The following is a 15,400-nucleotide window of genomic DNA, read 5'->3' as shown; positions in this document are numbered from 1 at the left end:
GATCCTTGCTTCTTTTTGTTGCTTTTCTTCATGACCACCAGCAGGTGGCATTTTACACAGCAATCCTCATTGGTCAGTCCTATGTGACGTCCTATGTTATCTGATCGGACTACCAGGTAACAATGGGCCAATGGATGACCATTAATAGAAAGAATGGAGAGGAAAACTCCTGGGGTGATGGTGATCGAGAGCTGTTAAACATGTCAATGGATAGCCAAATTGATACCTAGGCGACACCAGGTCTACATCTTTTGTTTTGGGTTTCAGCTAGAGCAAAGGGAACATGAGAAATGAGAAAATATTCCCCCTAAAGGAAAAATAGGGGAGCTTACAAATCCTACCCATGAAAAAGATTTAGAAATCAAACAGCTTGCTAAGAAAAATCAAGAACTCCAGGAAAAGTTAGAAGCTAGTATTAAAGAAAGGGCAAACCCAGCTGTGCAGCCCCAGACTTCTTTTCCCAATGAAAATGAGAAAACAGTCCCTGTTTCAGTTCTGTTACCCAGAATCATGAAGGAAAAGTGGTCTCTGAGCCTATACAGAGTTCCACACTCATGGCACAAGGTATTCCTTTTAGCAAGGACTTGCTCAGGCACTCCTACATGAGCAAGCCTCAGTCCTTTTTGGCAGAAATGTTCTGTCCTTAGCTCATCCCATTTGGGGAACTTGAAAGCCAGAATTCTGTAGAACTTCAGAGAATGGCATTCCCACATGGTCAGGCAAGGTTCCTTTGTCTGTGAACCTCTCCTCCCCCCAAGGAAAATCCTACTTTTAAAATCGAATGTCTCTTAGAATAGAGAAACCTGGCTTTGCAAGGTTTAAAGGTAACAAAGACATCTTTTTCCTTAAGTAAGTAAAGAAAAAGAAGTAGCATTACACAAGGCCAGTTCTCCATCTGAGAGCTAGAGATCCCCTGGAATCCCAGCAAGGGTTCCAGCCTGCAGAGTTAGTTTTCTCTGCAGGGTAATGGGAGTTTGATGTAATATCTTTAGTTTAACCCTTTAAAAATGCCAGAATCAAGTACCTGAGAAAGAACAAGTTTTTGTTAATTCAAAGCATTCAGGGCAAAATGTAAGGAACTGACCATTTTAACTTTCAAATTGGTTGAATGAAAATCTGTGAAACTCCCAAGTCCATCTTTCTCTCCCACTTATGAAGTCAGAAAATATTTATTGCCTCAGTTCTATGAATTTTAAGTGGTATAGCCTCTGAGCTTGTATGGAGTGCCTGAAGACTAGCCCAAACAGAGCTGGCTAAAGTATTGCAAATGCTCAGCACTCGCGTTCCTCCTCTTGCTCACAAAAGTCCACAGTCAATCTCATTAGGCTATGTTTTCTTTAAGGGCTGAGTATTATCCTGGGTGCACCTCCTAACTAAAGGTTGGAATGGCTAAGCTAATAGTACTGAAAAAGTATATGTAAAAATACAGTTCCCAATGGGCCAAAGGCTACTTCTTTAAGCACAATGATGTGAAGTTGACTGACATAGAAACTTTGTGGAAAAGGGTAAAAGTCGGATCTACACGGATCTTCATGAATTCATATGATTTTTACATTGAATTGAAAACAAACCACTTTAATTCTATAGATCCTGTCTTAGACTATAGGTAGGACCACAAAAATCATGCCTCCACGAATTTGTGGCACCTCAGCAATGCAAAACCTGGGTTCCAAAGCACGGATCATCATGAAATCATATGATTTTTATGGCAAAATGAAATCAAACCACCATCATGTTGTAGATCCTCTCTTAGACTATAGGCAGCACCAGAAAAATCATGCCTCCACAAATTTGTGGCACCACAGCACTGAAAAAACATGTTTCCAAACCACGGATCCTCATGGATCCTCATGATTTTTGCTTTGGGCCACCCCAAGATAACCAGCCAATCACATATGTCCATGGGCAGATGTTGCACCACAGAAATCGTGGATTCACAGCTTCATGACAGCGCCAGGGACCAAAAACTTGCTTTTGGACCACAGATCCTCATGGATCATGTGATTTTTGCTTCGGATCCCCCCAAGCCCTCCATCCAGTCACATATCATGTCCATGGGCAGAGTTTGCACCACAGAAATCATGGATCCACGGCTTTGTGGCAGCACCAGAAATCAAAAACTTAGTTATAAACCACGGATCCTCATGGATCCACGTGATTTCTGCTTTGGATCCCCCCAAGCCCTCCATCCAGTCACATATCATGTCCATGGGCAGAGTTTCCACCACAGAAATCATGGATCCATGGTTTCGTGGCAATGCCAGAAATCAAAAACTTGGTTATGAACCACAGATCCTCATGGATCCACATGATTTCTGCTTCGGATCCCCCCAAGCCCTACATCCAATCATATATCCTGTCCATGGGCAGAGTTTGCACCACAGAAATCATGGATCCACGGCTTTGTGGCAGCGCCAGGGATCAAAAACTTGCTTTTGGACCACGGATCCTCATAGATCCATGTGATTTCTGCTTTGGATCCCCCCAAGCCCTCCATCCAGTCACATATCATGTCCATGGGCAGAGTTTCCACCACAGAAATCATGGATCCATGGTTTCGTGGCAATGCCAGAAATCAAAAACTTGGTTATGAACCACAGATCCTCATGGATCCACATGATTTCTGCTTCGGATCCCCCCAAGCCCTACATCCAATCACATATCCTGTCCATGGGCAGAGTTTGCACCACAGAAATCATGGATCCACGGCTTTGTGGCAGCGCCAGGGATCAAAAACTTGCTTTTGGACCACGGATCCTCATAGATCCATGTGATTTCTGCTTTGGATCCCCCCAAGCCCTCCATCCAGTCCCATATCACAGCAGCAGGGCAAAACACAGGTGTTAAAATGAGAGCAATGGCACCACCTTGTGGATAAGTACATCAATACAACCCTCATGCTCGATCACAGCCAGTAGTGTAAATGGTATGAAAATAATCCAGATTTATATAAACCAGCTTCAGTTCACAGAAAATCTGGTTTAAACATGAATGTAGAATCCCCCAGTGTGTATATATATGTGTGTGTGTGTGTGTGTGTGTATATATATATATATACACACACACACAAACACACACATTTTTGGGCCACTGTGTGACACAGAGTGTTGGACTGGATGGGCCATTGGCCTGATCCAACATGGCTTCTCTTATGTTATTATGCTCCCTGACCCGGATAGCCCAGGCAAGCCTGTTCTTGTCAGAACTTAAAAGCTGAGCAGGGCCAACTCTGGCAAGTATTTGGATGGGAGATCCCAGTGAAATAATGAAGTTGGGAAGACAGGCTCTATTCAGCTCCCTCTCTGAATATCCTCTAGGCTCCCAGTAGAGGTCAGTCACCAGAGGTTGACATGACTTCCAGGTGACACACACAAAACAACCCCAAAGAAACCAACTTGAAATTGCTACTTTAAAAAAAATAAGCTATGCAAACTTGTCTCAGGGAGTAACTCTCAAGTATGCACCACTACATATAAAATCAGCAACTGTAACTGCTGCTTTCTACTTAGGTTTTCTTTTTATATGTGCACCATTAGTAAGGACCTACAAGAAATCTGAGCATTTTGGGTGAATCTGGGCTTTCAACAATAAGTTCAAGGACTTTACTGTGCTACTATGACAGGCACTTAAAATTAGACAGAAGTTATTAACAGAAAGCACATATGAATGAATTGTCCAGCTTCATGTCTCTCTGTTCCTATTGCATTAAACAAGTATGCACTTTTGATGCTTAAAGGAATCACAGAGAGATCAACAACAGCAACACAGCCTGTAAGTGCAAAGGATCTGCAATTGTAATATCCATGATAAAACCTACCTTCTTTTCAGTGACATCAAACATAGCTATAAAACCAACGTTACTATGCCCTTGGGAGTATTTGATCTTTGGCAGGTGCAAAGAAGTGAGAAAAAAATGATCTGCACTTTCTGTTCTTCGCAGCATGCACTTCCCCCTCTCAAGCCTCACCACTCCAGTAGTGGAGGCCCTGCTGGCCCATGGTCTTACATGCCCTCCTCTGTAGTCTTGCATGCCCTCCTCTGCCAATGTCAATCCCCAGAAAGAAGCAGGGGGGTGGGACACACTCAGAAAGGAGCCCCTGGCCTTCCAAAGCTTTTCTTCCAGGTAGATAGAAAGTGAACAAAGGGAACAGATCTGTGCAGGGAGAGGGGCCTCTCAACTGCTCAAGCCTCACCACCCCACCAGCAGAGTACCTGCTGGCCTGGGGCCATAGTCTTGAGCTCCCTCCCCTGCCGAAGTCAGCCCCCAGGAAGAAGTGGGGGGTGCACTTGGAAAGGAGCCCCCCAAAGCTTTTCTTTCAGGAAGATGGAAAGTGAATGAGGGAAACAGATCTGCTCAGGGAGGGGTGTCTCTATTTCCATTGCTCAAGCCTCACCACCCCACCAGTGGAGGGCTTGCTGGCCCAGGGAAAGAGAACGAGGGGAGCAGATCTGCATGGGGAGGGGGGCCAGTAGTGAATAGACCCCCACTCATTATTAATGAAGGGGGCGTGACCAGTGACATCACTTCCAGCAACGTAACCAGAAACTTTGTCAACCCCATGCGTAATTAATGAAGGGGGCATGGCCAGTAAAGTCACATCCGGTGACATCACCGGAAACTGCATCATCAGGGTCATGACCCTAATGACATCACCCAGGTCATGACCCCAGAGTCACATGACCAGAAACTGCATTAAATGGGGGATGGAAGTGACCTATTTTGGGGGCGCCTTCATGATGTAGGCACCCCGCATATTTAATTAAGCACCTCCCAACAGGAGGTGTCCTGTCTAGCACACCCCCACATGACCTAGCCCTGCCAATCACCATCTATGCTCCACCATGACGTAGCTACCCCGCATATTTAATTAATTAAGCACCTCCTCCAGGAAATGACCTTACTGACTCACACCATGTGGCATAGCCAGGCCAATCAGCGTCTACATCCACCCCACTGTGACGTAGCTACCCGACATATTTAATTAATTAAGCACCGCCTCCAGGAAATGACCTTACTGACTCACACCATGTGGCGTAGCCAGGCTAATCAGCGTCTACGTACACCCCACTGTGACGTAGCAACCCTGCATATTAACTTAGCAGTCTGGAAATAACATGTATAGCCCCCTCCCCTGCCCCCTTCTCCAGCGCCACCCACTGCAGCGTCATTGAACTTCCGCCTATGGCACCCCACCCCGGAAAATGGGGGCTGCCACTGAGAAGGCCTGAGTAGGTCCATGTGACCCCTCTAACAACATGCCCAGTCACCCCTGGCCAATAGCAGGTTATTTTAGGAAAGAAGCCATTTGTGCTTGAACACACATTTGCAGGCTCTTGCTGAGAACATGGAAACTCCTGCCAGGCCCCAGGTATTCACCACACCACTGCCATAGGGGAGGCCTAACTTCAACAACATTGGCGCTCCTGCCAGGCAGCTGGAATTTGACATCCCTTCTGCATCTACTATGTACTTTGGTGGAGTTGTCCCTATGTGCTGTACTTACCTGGTCTCCAATGAGGCTGTGGAGATGCCCGAGCACCCCGCAACTCTAGAGGTAAATGGCAGAACAGAAAACACAATGATGCCTGCATAGGGAAGCCAGCATGATGTGTGGACGGCACTTTCCAGCCGCCCTGAAGGTGAGATGGACTTGGGAATGCCCAACCCACTGTGGTGTATTTACCGGGACCCTGCTGAGCAGTTTGAAGATGTTGAAGAAACTCCAGAGGGGAGTGAAAATGAAGAGGTTTTAGACAAATCCATGGAACAGGAGAATGCGGTGTCAAACTCACAGGTAATCAGGTAAAGCAATATTTGTGAATGGGTGTATAATGAAGGCAGGCAATGGACTTTTTCACTGAGCTGTTCTTTTTATTTTATTTTGACAGCTTGATGAGAATTTTATCCAGGCTTTCAGTAATCTTCACATCAGTAACCCTGTTGACGTGAATCTATCTTGTGTGTCATGTTTCTGTACCAAAGTTACCCAGTGCGACAAGAAAAAGAAGAATAAAATGAATAATAAGAGGAAGAGGTAGTTCTGTTACAATAAAGACATTTGTTTTATAACCTTGTGTGATCATTTCTGAGTTAAGCGGGAGATGATGGGGGCAGTTGATGAAAAGGAAGTCTTAAGGCACATGGATTATACACCCAGAGAAGCAGGGAGCTTTGGCGAAGTGAGGCCTCTCTTCCAGGCAGCCAAAAAGCAGTGTAAAGCTCTCACTCAAAATCATGTTACTAATTGGCTTTCAGAGCAAGATGCTTACACATTGCATAAGCAACCCCACGTCCACTTTAAGAGAAACAAGACCATGGTTTCCGGTCTCGATGCCCAGGGGCAGGCAAATTTAGTTGATATGCAGAAATTTTCCAAAAATAATGATGGCTACAAGTACATTTTAACAGTGGTTGACATATTGTCTAAATATGCCTGGGCTTTGGCCTTAAAAGACAAGACAGGGGGGAAGGTGTTGAAAGCCTTTAAGGACATTTTCAAACAAGGTAGAATACCTGCCAAGCTTCAGAATGATGCAGGTAAAGAGTTTCTAAACCAGTCTGTAAGCAGCGTGTTAAAGCAACACGAAGTCCACCACTTTTACACCCATAATGAAGTCAAAGCAGCTACTGGGGAGTGCTTCAATAGAACATTAAAAACAAAAATGTGGAGGTATTTTACTGCCAACAACACCTTCAGATATATTGACGTGCTGCCGCTGCTTATTAAAAGTTACAACCACAGCTTTCACAGGACAATTAGAGCCCATATTGTGGATGTAAACCACACCAACGCTCATACCATGTGGAAAACGCTTTACAGAGACTGTGTTGGGGCAAATTTAAAGGAGAGGCCTTTCATTAGAAAAGGAGATCATGTGCGTGTGTCTAAAAGCAAAGGAGTTTTTGTAAAAGGATATGAGTGGAGCTTCACAGATGAACTATTTATAGTAGAACAGATCATCTGTAGAGGCAAGAGGCCTGTGTACTTGCTCAAAAATTATGCCGGAGACCCCGTCATAGGCTCATTCTATCCTGAAGAGCTACAAAAAGTTAAGAGTAAAGCAGACAGTGTATCGAATTGAGAAAATCTTAGCTTCCAAAGGCAGGGGGAAGAGAAAACAACATCTAGTGAAGTGGTTAGGGGGGCCTAATAAATTTAACAGCTGGATTCCTGCTTCTCAACTCTGTGATACTATATAGGAAAAAAATGGCTGACAGCGGCTTCTTTATCACCCTTCCTAGCAACTCATGCACAAGTGTTTTTCCACAGAATACTACAGCAGCATTTACCACCCATCTAGCATGGTCATTGGACCTTCCAGGGGCCTGGGAGGTTGGGCTTGTGGAAATACAGTATCCTCACAGCTGGAAGAACCTCACCGAAGATTCCACCATTGTAATCGTTACCAAGGAGAAACAGTGGAAATACAGATTCAGTAGCGGCTATTATAAAAACATTCCTGATCTGGTGGTGAAACTGAACAACACCATACAGTCACATTCCCCAACCCCCTTCCTGAACTGAGCATGGACTATGACCCACGGTATAGGAAGATCAGTCTAAGAGCACCACCTACTTATACCTTTTCAACTTCTAAAGAATTGGCTCACCTTTTAGGGGCACCCCCAGATGAGGCGATCCAAAATATAAACTTTACAGCAGACATCACAGGGGGGTTCAACACTTTGTACATTTACACAGACATTGTGGATCACCAAATTGTGGGTGATGCATATGTTCTATTACTGTGCTTTATCACTGTGCAAGGGGAGACTGGCGACTGTATCAATAATATCTATGACAAGCCACACTATATTCCTGTGAATAAGCACCACATAGACACCATCACTATTGAAATAAAGACGGACCAGAACAAGAACATGCCATTCCAATTTGGTAAGGTGATCGTGAAGCTTCTCTTTCATCCGTGGAAAGGCCTGGGCTGTTAAGCACACAAAGATGTTCATCTTAAAAAGCTATGGGGATCCTGAACCTTAAAAGACAGCGCGGAGTTAAAAGAAAGGCATCACAGGTGCAACTAATTGGCCCACCACATCCCTTTAAAAGAAAAGCTGTGAAGCGCAAGGTCCCTCAGAAACAGAAGGCCAAGAGAAGGGCAGGAAGACGTCTCCTGAGCCCCCCAAGATATATTTTAAACAGCAATGGCTTTTATTCACAGCGGGTCAGAAGAATGCACCAAATCTGAACTGGACCTATTCCAAATAGCCCCTACGCAAACCACCATTGAGAGATGTCTATATATTGAAGTTCCTCCCCTGGTTGCTTTGTCAGAATCAGCGCCACTTGATTTTTTCATCGCTGGTTGATGATTATATGGATTTAAATAATACCCTGCTTTACCTGTGCTGCAAAATCATGAAAGAAGATGGGACAGACCTTGACAAAAATGCAAGGGTTAGTCTGGTGAATTACCCTATCGTATCCATCTTTAGCCAGCTGGATGTGACTCTGGGAGACAGGCTCATCATGCAGTCACATAACGTGTATCCATACAGAGGGTTTATAGAAGCTGTACTGAATTATAGCAATGGTACTCTGAACACTCAGTTCTCTGCAGGCATGTTTTACAAAGACACAACTGCTCAACATGAATCAACTGCCCTGGATGGAGACAAAAAAGGGTTTGTTAAAAGAGCAGCTCTAGCGGCTGAAAGAGGAAAAATAGATTTGCTGGGTCAGCTTCACAGTAACCTGTTTTTCCAAGAAAAAATGCTCTTAAATGGCGTGGATGTCAAAATTAAATGAACACACAGTAAAGATGCTTTTTGCCTCATGGCGGATGATTTAAACAAGGGTTGCAAATTAAACATCTTGTCTGCTTCCCTTTTCATCAAGGAAGTCAGAATAGCCCCGGGTGTCTGTTTAGGCCTCGCAGAGACACTCTTCACAGCTAATGCCAAATATCCTGTGGACCACGTGGGCATCAAAGTGTTTAGCATCCCAGCAAGAAGTCATGTCAGCACCCAAGAGAATTTGTTTTGGGGGCAATTACCCAAGCTGCTGGTTATCGAACTGGTGGATAACGAGTCCTTCAGCAGGGCCCATAATAAAAACCCATTTAACTTTAAGCATTATGACATCAATTTTGTTGCTCTCTACTTGGATGGGGATCGGGTACCCACAAAACCACTGCAGCCGTACTTTGAAGGTGGAAACTGCGTGAGGAAATACATGCAGCTGGTTCAGGCTGCTGGTAAACATATGAAAGACTGATCTTTGTTAGTAAACTGCGAGGAGTTTGCACAGGGCTACACACTATTTGCATTTGATCTTTCCCCAGATTAGGAATGTGCAGACCACTATTCCTTGATTAAAACTGGGAACCTGCGGGCTGAAGTACGGTTTGATGGAGCATTGCCTCACACTGTCAACATGTCTATGGTGTTTTTGACAACGTTATAGAGATAAACCACAGTCGAAATGTTTTGTTTGACTATATGTAACATGGACACCTTGCAGCTAACAACTGTATTATCTACTAACCCTTACACCAAGGTATCCAAGCGGCTAGCTCCCCAAACAGAGAGTGGATCAAAGACCAGCAGGGCTAATTGTAAATACCCACTCACATGACCTCTCTGGAGAACATTGGCTTGCCATATACTTGACAGAGGATGGGTGCGGCAAGTTCTTTGATTCATATGGACATGAGCTTAGCAATGTTTTATTTCCTAAATCCATTGTGAGATTTTTGAGAAAAAATGCCAATGAGACTGCATTCCAACCAAGGCAACTACAGGTATCTGACTCTGTGGTCTGTGGATATCACTGCATATTTTTTCTATAGTTGCACAATAAAGGACTTTCTTTTGAGCAGATTCAAGAGCTGTACTCTGATGATTTAGCACAGAATGACCGAATGGTGGAACAATTTGTAAAAAAAAGGGGGGGCATGCCCAGACAGTCTCTAAACTTCTTTGTGCAACCCCAGGCCTGCGTATCCTGCAGTGAGTTCCACGACAACAACATTGTATTTCAATAAAGTGCCCCCTTGTGGGTTTAAAACCTGACCTTTGGTCTGTTCTTTAAAAAAAAAAACTAAACAAACAAAATTTCTTTTAATTAAAAAAAACATTTATTTACATGATTACAAGGTTATCCAGCCAGAGGGTGTGACAGCTTTGTGTTTTTTAGATGCTCTGCGAGACAGCTGTGGCGTCTCTGGAATGGAGGCGGGGTTCTTTAGGTATTCCAAAGCATGGCGATTAGCCATGTTGCCCACAACCGAAGATGGCACATTTAGTTCAGCCATAGCCTTCATGAAAACATTCCAGCATTTAGGCTTGCGACGGCTAGGCAAATCATGTGTTTGAGTGACAGCCTTCACCGGATCCATAAGATGAGATCTCTTTGTATTTTCACCTTTATATACAAAGGTTCCATTGCCATCCCAAGAAGAAATAATTTTGTTCTGTTTCATTTTGTTTAACAGCAACTTTGCATGGCTCTTAAACCTGTCAGGCAACCTGTCTATTATTTCTTGGAAGACAACATCAGAACTTGTATTGGTTTCTCCAGAGGCTGTCTCTGACTGAGGCAGAAACAGGTTCAGTTTAGATTTTTCAGTTTCCCCCTGCTTCACATTAGCTAAAATTTTTTGAAGCAGTTTCAAATAGGCTTACTTTTTGAAACTCTGTTAAATCTTGCCTTCGGAGAACACCCTTCATTTCAGTATCTAGGGAATGCATTGCATTGGCTCTGATGTTCTCCTCCTTAAAGGGAGGGGGGGTTCCTTAATTGTTCCAGCTGATGGCTAGGAACCAAGTACATTTTTTCTGCATATTCCATCACCTGCTTGTTAAAAGGCCAGTTAAGAGAGGAATAGCAAAGCTTAACAGAGGTCCTATAAATCCGCCAGATTGTTTCACCAGCTGTTTCCCGCTTGGGCAGCTAATAACAACAAAATAAGACCAAATAACAATAGCTGACAACTGACCCGATAGTAGCAGTAACGAAGAAACAGCAACAGAACATCAACGGAGAGAGAAACGAGGAAACCTCACCGGTAAAAGCGGAGGCAGCAGCCGGAGACCCGCCTGGCCTGGTGCAGCGATGGAGGTGAGGCGCAACCACGGCCCATAAAGGACTTTCTTTTGAGCAGATTCAAGAGCTGTACTCTGATGATTTAGCACAGAATGACCGAATGGTGGAACAATTTGTAAAAAAAAGGGGGGGCATGCCCAGACAGTCTCTAAACTTCTTTGTGCAACCCCAGGCCTGCGTATCTTGCAGTGAGTTCCACGACGTAGCCCGTGAAGACGGCCGGGAGCGTGGAGTGGGAGCCAACCGAGAGCGCCACAAACGAACCGGCGTGGAGTGGGAGCCAGCCGAGGGCGCTGCAGACGAACTGCGGGCGTTGGCTGGAAGGGCTGGGGAGTAGTAACGAAGCCCTGGGGAGCAGAGGGGCTGAGGAGAGACGAGGGGCGGGTGAACCCCAGAACGAAGGCTTGGCGGGCGCCTTCAGGCCCCGCCTCCTGCTCCCCCCTTTTTTTTGTCATCCCACGCCCACCCACCATCCATCCATTCCCTCTGTCTGCAAGCGCTAAATAACATGCCCGACTCAACAGCCTGGGTATCCCCAATTAGAGAAGCCCTATACGGGGCTCAGGGGAGCCCAGGTCGCGCGCTGAGTCAGAGAAGACCTGAGGCTACGCGGACAGAAGCTGTGCTTCCCGGCCGGACCAGCCAAGAGATCGCAAGACGGACTTTGCCTCCCCTCCCCCTCCAGATTACCAGACTTCAGATGCCCGAGCGGCTGAATCAAATTCGAAGTTGTCATCATCTGCACCTGCACTTTAACATCATTGGGACTAACTTGCACCTGCACTTTAACATCATTGGGACTAACTTAACATCTTGTCACCACCAGCACCTGCACTTTAACACCACCGAGACCATCACCGGGACTAAAACTGTAAACGATACCAATGAAGAACACCTATGGGCAGTGTGCAATAATTACCCAACAGACTATCTGGACTCACACCCCACGGATGAACGACGGCTAGCTCACTAATAGAACCAATTATTATTAATGTTAATTAATTATTGATTATTTTATCAATCAATTAGTGACTGATTTAATATTTAGATTTTAAAAAAAATTCTTAACTTATTAATTAGGATGGGGGTGGGAGGGATTATTTATTAATAAGTTTAGGAACCAATGAATTTATAGGAATTTAAACTAATTGGTTGTAAGGTGGATTGGGAAGGCTAACTAAATTAATTAATTTAAGACATAAGTAGTGGGCCTATTAGCCGGGAATCGGAGGGGTTGGTGAGGAGGGTAAACTGAAACGGCAGGTGCAGACAAATCGGGGAGTGACACCGGTGAGTTTATCCTGGGTTTATCCTGGGTTAGTGCAGATGTTCGGCCAGGGGATTCCAGTGCTCCTGGGGAGGGGAAGATATGACGGTGGGAATAGACAGAAATATAAGGGAAGGAGACAGAGACAAAATGGTGCTCGGCCACCTTCCAGTCTACTTCCCATCCCAATGGTAGCAGGTAGTGGGGCCAAGAGGAAATGCTCGCCTCTGTCATTGGTGTTATGTAATGCCAGGTCCATAAATAATAAGACCGCAACCCTTAGGGAGTTTCTGCTACGGCAGAACCTGGACCTGGCTTGCGTGACCGAGACCTGGGTGAGGGACGGGGAGACAGTAGCTCTCTCCCAGATGTCCCCCCCGGGATACTCGGTCTTTCACCAATCACGGATTAGCGGGTGGGGGGGAGGGGTGGCGTTACTCATACGGGAGGATTACTCCTTTCGGGCTCTCCCGTACCCAAAGATTGATGGGATTGAATGCGCCGGTCTGGCGTGGGATGTTGGAGAGGGGTTGGCAGTTTGGCTGGTGTACCGTCCGCCTAACGCATCAGCTAACGCCTTACCATCACTATTGGAGGCAGTGGCGGGCTGGGCGTTGGAGCACCCAAGGCTTATGGTCCTGGGTGACTTCAACGTCAATGCCGACGACATGGCCTCCACTCAGGCGATGGACCTAGTGTCGTCCATGGCGACACTGGGACTCTCTCAATTTGTCACGACTCCCACGCATCAGGCCGGGCACACATTAGACCTGATCTTTGCAGCCGGGATATTGGTGAACGATATCGCCGTAGAAGCGGTACCATGGTCGGATCACCTAGCCCTTAAGGCCCGTATGGGGACGCTGCCCCAACCCTGTATGGGCGGAGAGCCTATTTTGGCTCGCCCTCGGGGCCTGATGGACCCGGAACGGTTCCAATTGGCCCTGAGGGATCCCTGGCCCACTGGCAAATCCCTCGATGACCTGGTGGAAATCTAGCAGGGCCAGTTGTCCAGGGCTATCGACGAAATTGCACCCCGGCATCCTCTGCGCCCTCGTACGAAGCTGGCTCCATGGTATACCTTGGAGTTGCGCCAGCTGAAACAAGGGCTCAGACGACTAGAGAGGCAGTGGAGGCATACTCAAGACGAAGCAATGAGAACATCCTATAGAACGTTTATGAAGTCTTATGAGATGGCAGTCAAGGCTGCAAAGAAAGATTACTTTGCAACCAAGATTGCATCTGCAAATTCGCGCCCACCACAATTATTTAGAATAATTGGGGATCTTACAACGTTGCCACAAGGCAAACCAAATGTTAGAGAATTAGAAATAGGCTGTGAGGCATTTGCGAAATATTTTGCAGATAAAATCTCGCTGCTCCGCCAAGACCTGCCTACCACATTGGATACAGTGAGTGAAATTGAGGCTCCGTGCCTGTCTTCGGGTTTAGTGCTGGACCACTTCGACCTGCTCAGCCTGGAGGAAGTCGACAGAATCCTCTCTGCTGCTCGCCTGACAACATGCGATCTGGACCCTTGCCCCTCTTGGCTGATTAAATATTGCCAAGGGGAACTTAGATGTCCTTTACGGGACATCATAAATAGATCCCTTTTAGAGGGGCATTTTCCAACACCTCTGAAAGAGGCTTTGGTCCGCCCTCTCTTGAAAAAAGCTACAGCAGACCCGGCCGAATTGGCGAACTACCGTCCGGTGTCTAATTTACCGTTTCTAGGTAAAATTATTGAGAGGGCCGTGGCGTTGCAGCTACAGGGGTTTCTGGATGACGCTTCTGTCCTAGACCCATGTCAGTCTGGCTTCCGGCCGGGCCATGGGACGGAGACGGTGTTGGTTGCCTTAGTGGATGACTTCCAACGGCAACTGGATCGAGGCGGCGTTGCGGTGCTGATGCTGTTAGATCTGTCGGCTGCATTTGATACAGTCGACCATCGGCTACTGACGCGCCGCCTCGCCGACATTGGGGTTGAGGGGTCGGCCTTGCAATGGCTTTCCTCCTTTTTCCTAGGTCGGGGACAGAGGGTGGCTATTGGGAGTGAGTGGCCTCGGAGGCGCACACTAGATTGTGGGGTGCCTCAGGGAGCAGTGCTCTCCCCGATGTTGTTTAACATCTATATGTGCCCCCTTGCCCAGATTGCCCGGCGGTTTGGGCTGGGTTGCCATCAATATGCAGATGACACCCAGCTCTATCTACTAATGGACGGCTGGCCCGACCCCGCTCCAGGGAACCTCGACCGGGCCTTACAGGCTGTTGCGACATGGCTCAGGCTGAGCGGGCTGAAGTTGAACCCAGCGAAGACAGAAGTCCTGTGTGTGGGTCGCGGCGCTCCAGGAAGGGAAATAGCTCTCCCGGCCTTCGATGGTGCGCCATTGAAAGCAGCGCACCAGGTAAAGAGCCTGGGTGTTTTACTGGAGCTTTCATTATCAATGGAGGCCCAGATAGCAGCCACTGCCAAGTCAGCATTCTTCCATCTGAAGCGGGCAAGGCAGTTGGCCCCTTTCCTTGAGCGCCGGGACCTCGCAACAGTGATCCATGCAACGGTCACCTCAAGACTAGACTACTGTAATGCCCTCTACTTGGGGCTACCTCTGTGCCGGACAGGAGACTGCAGCTAGTGCAGAACGCGGCGGCCAGGCTGTTGTTGGGACTCCCGAAACGGGAACATATACGGCCGGGGCTACGTGAACTGCACTGGCTGCCGATTATATACCAGGTCCAGCACAAAGTGTTGGTCATTACCTTTAAATTCTTATAAGGCTGAGGACCTGCCTACCTGAGGGACCGTCTTTCCCCATATGAACCCCAGAGAGCACTGAGGTCAACGGGGAAAAACCTAATGACTATCCCTGGGCCGAAGGAGATTAAATATCAGAACACCAGAGCATGGGCCTTTTCGATCGCGGCCCCTACCCTGTGGAACCGACTCCCCGAGGAGGTGCGGGCCCTGCGGAACCTCGATCAGTTCCGCAGGGCCTGCAAGACCACCCTTTTTAAACTCGCACACTCGGACTGCTAAGAAGGTCGGTAATTAAGGATCCGCCAATGCGGT

Source organism: Heteronotia binoei, chromosome 1 (assembly GCF_032191835.1).
Source record: "Heteronotia binoei isolate CCM8104 ecotype False Entrance Well chromosome 1, APGP_CSIRO_Hbin_v1, whole genome shotgun sequence".
Taxonomy (NCBI): Eukaryota; Metazoa; Chordata; class Lepidosauria; order Squamata; family Gekkonidae; genus Heteronotia; species Heteronotia binoei.
The sequence above is the reverse complement of the archived record's forward strand: the minus strand, read 5'-3'. Positions refer to the sequence as shown.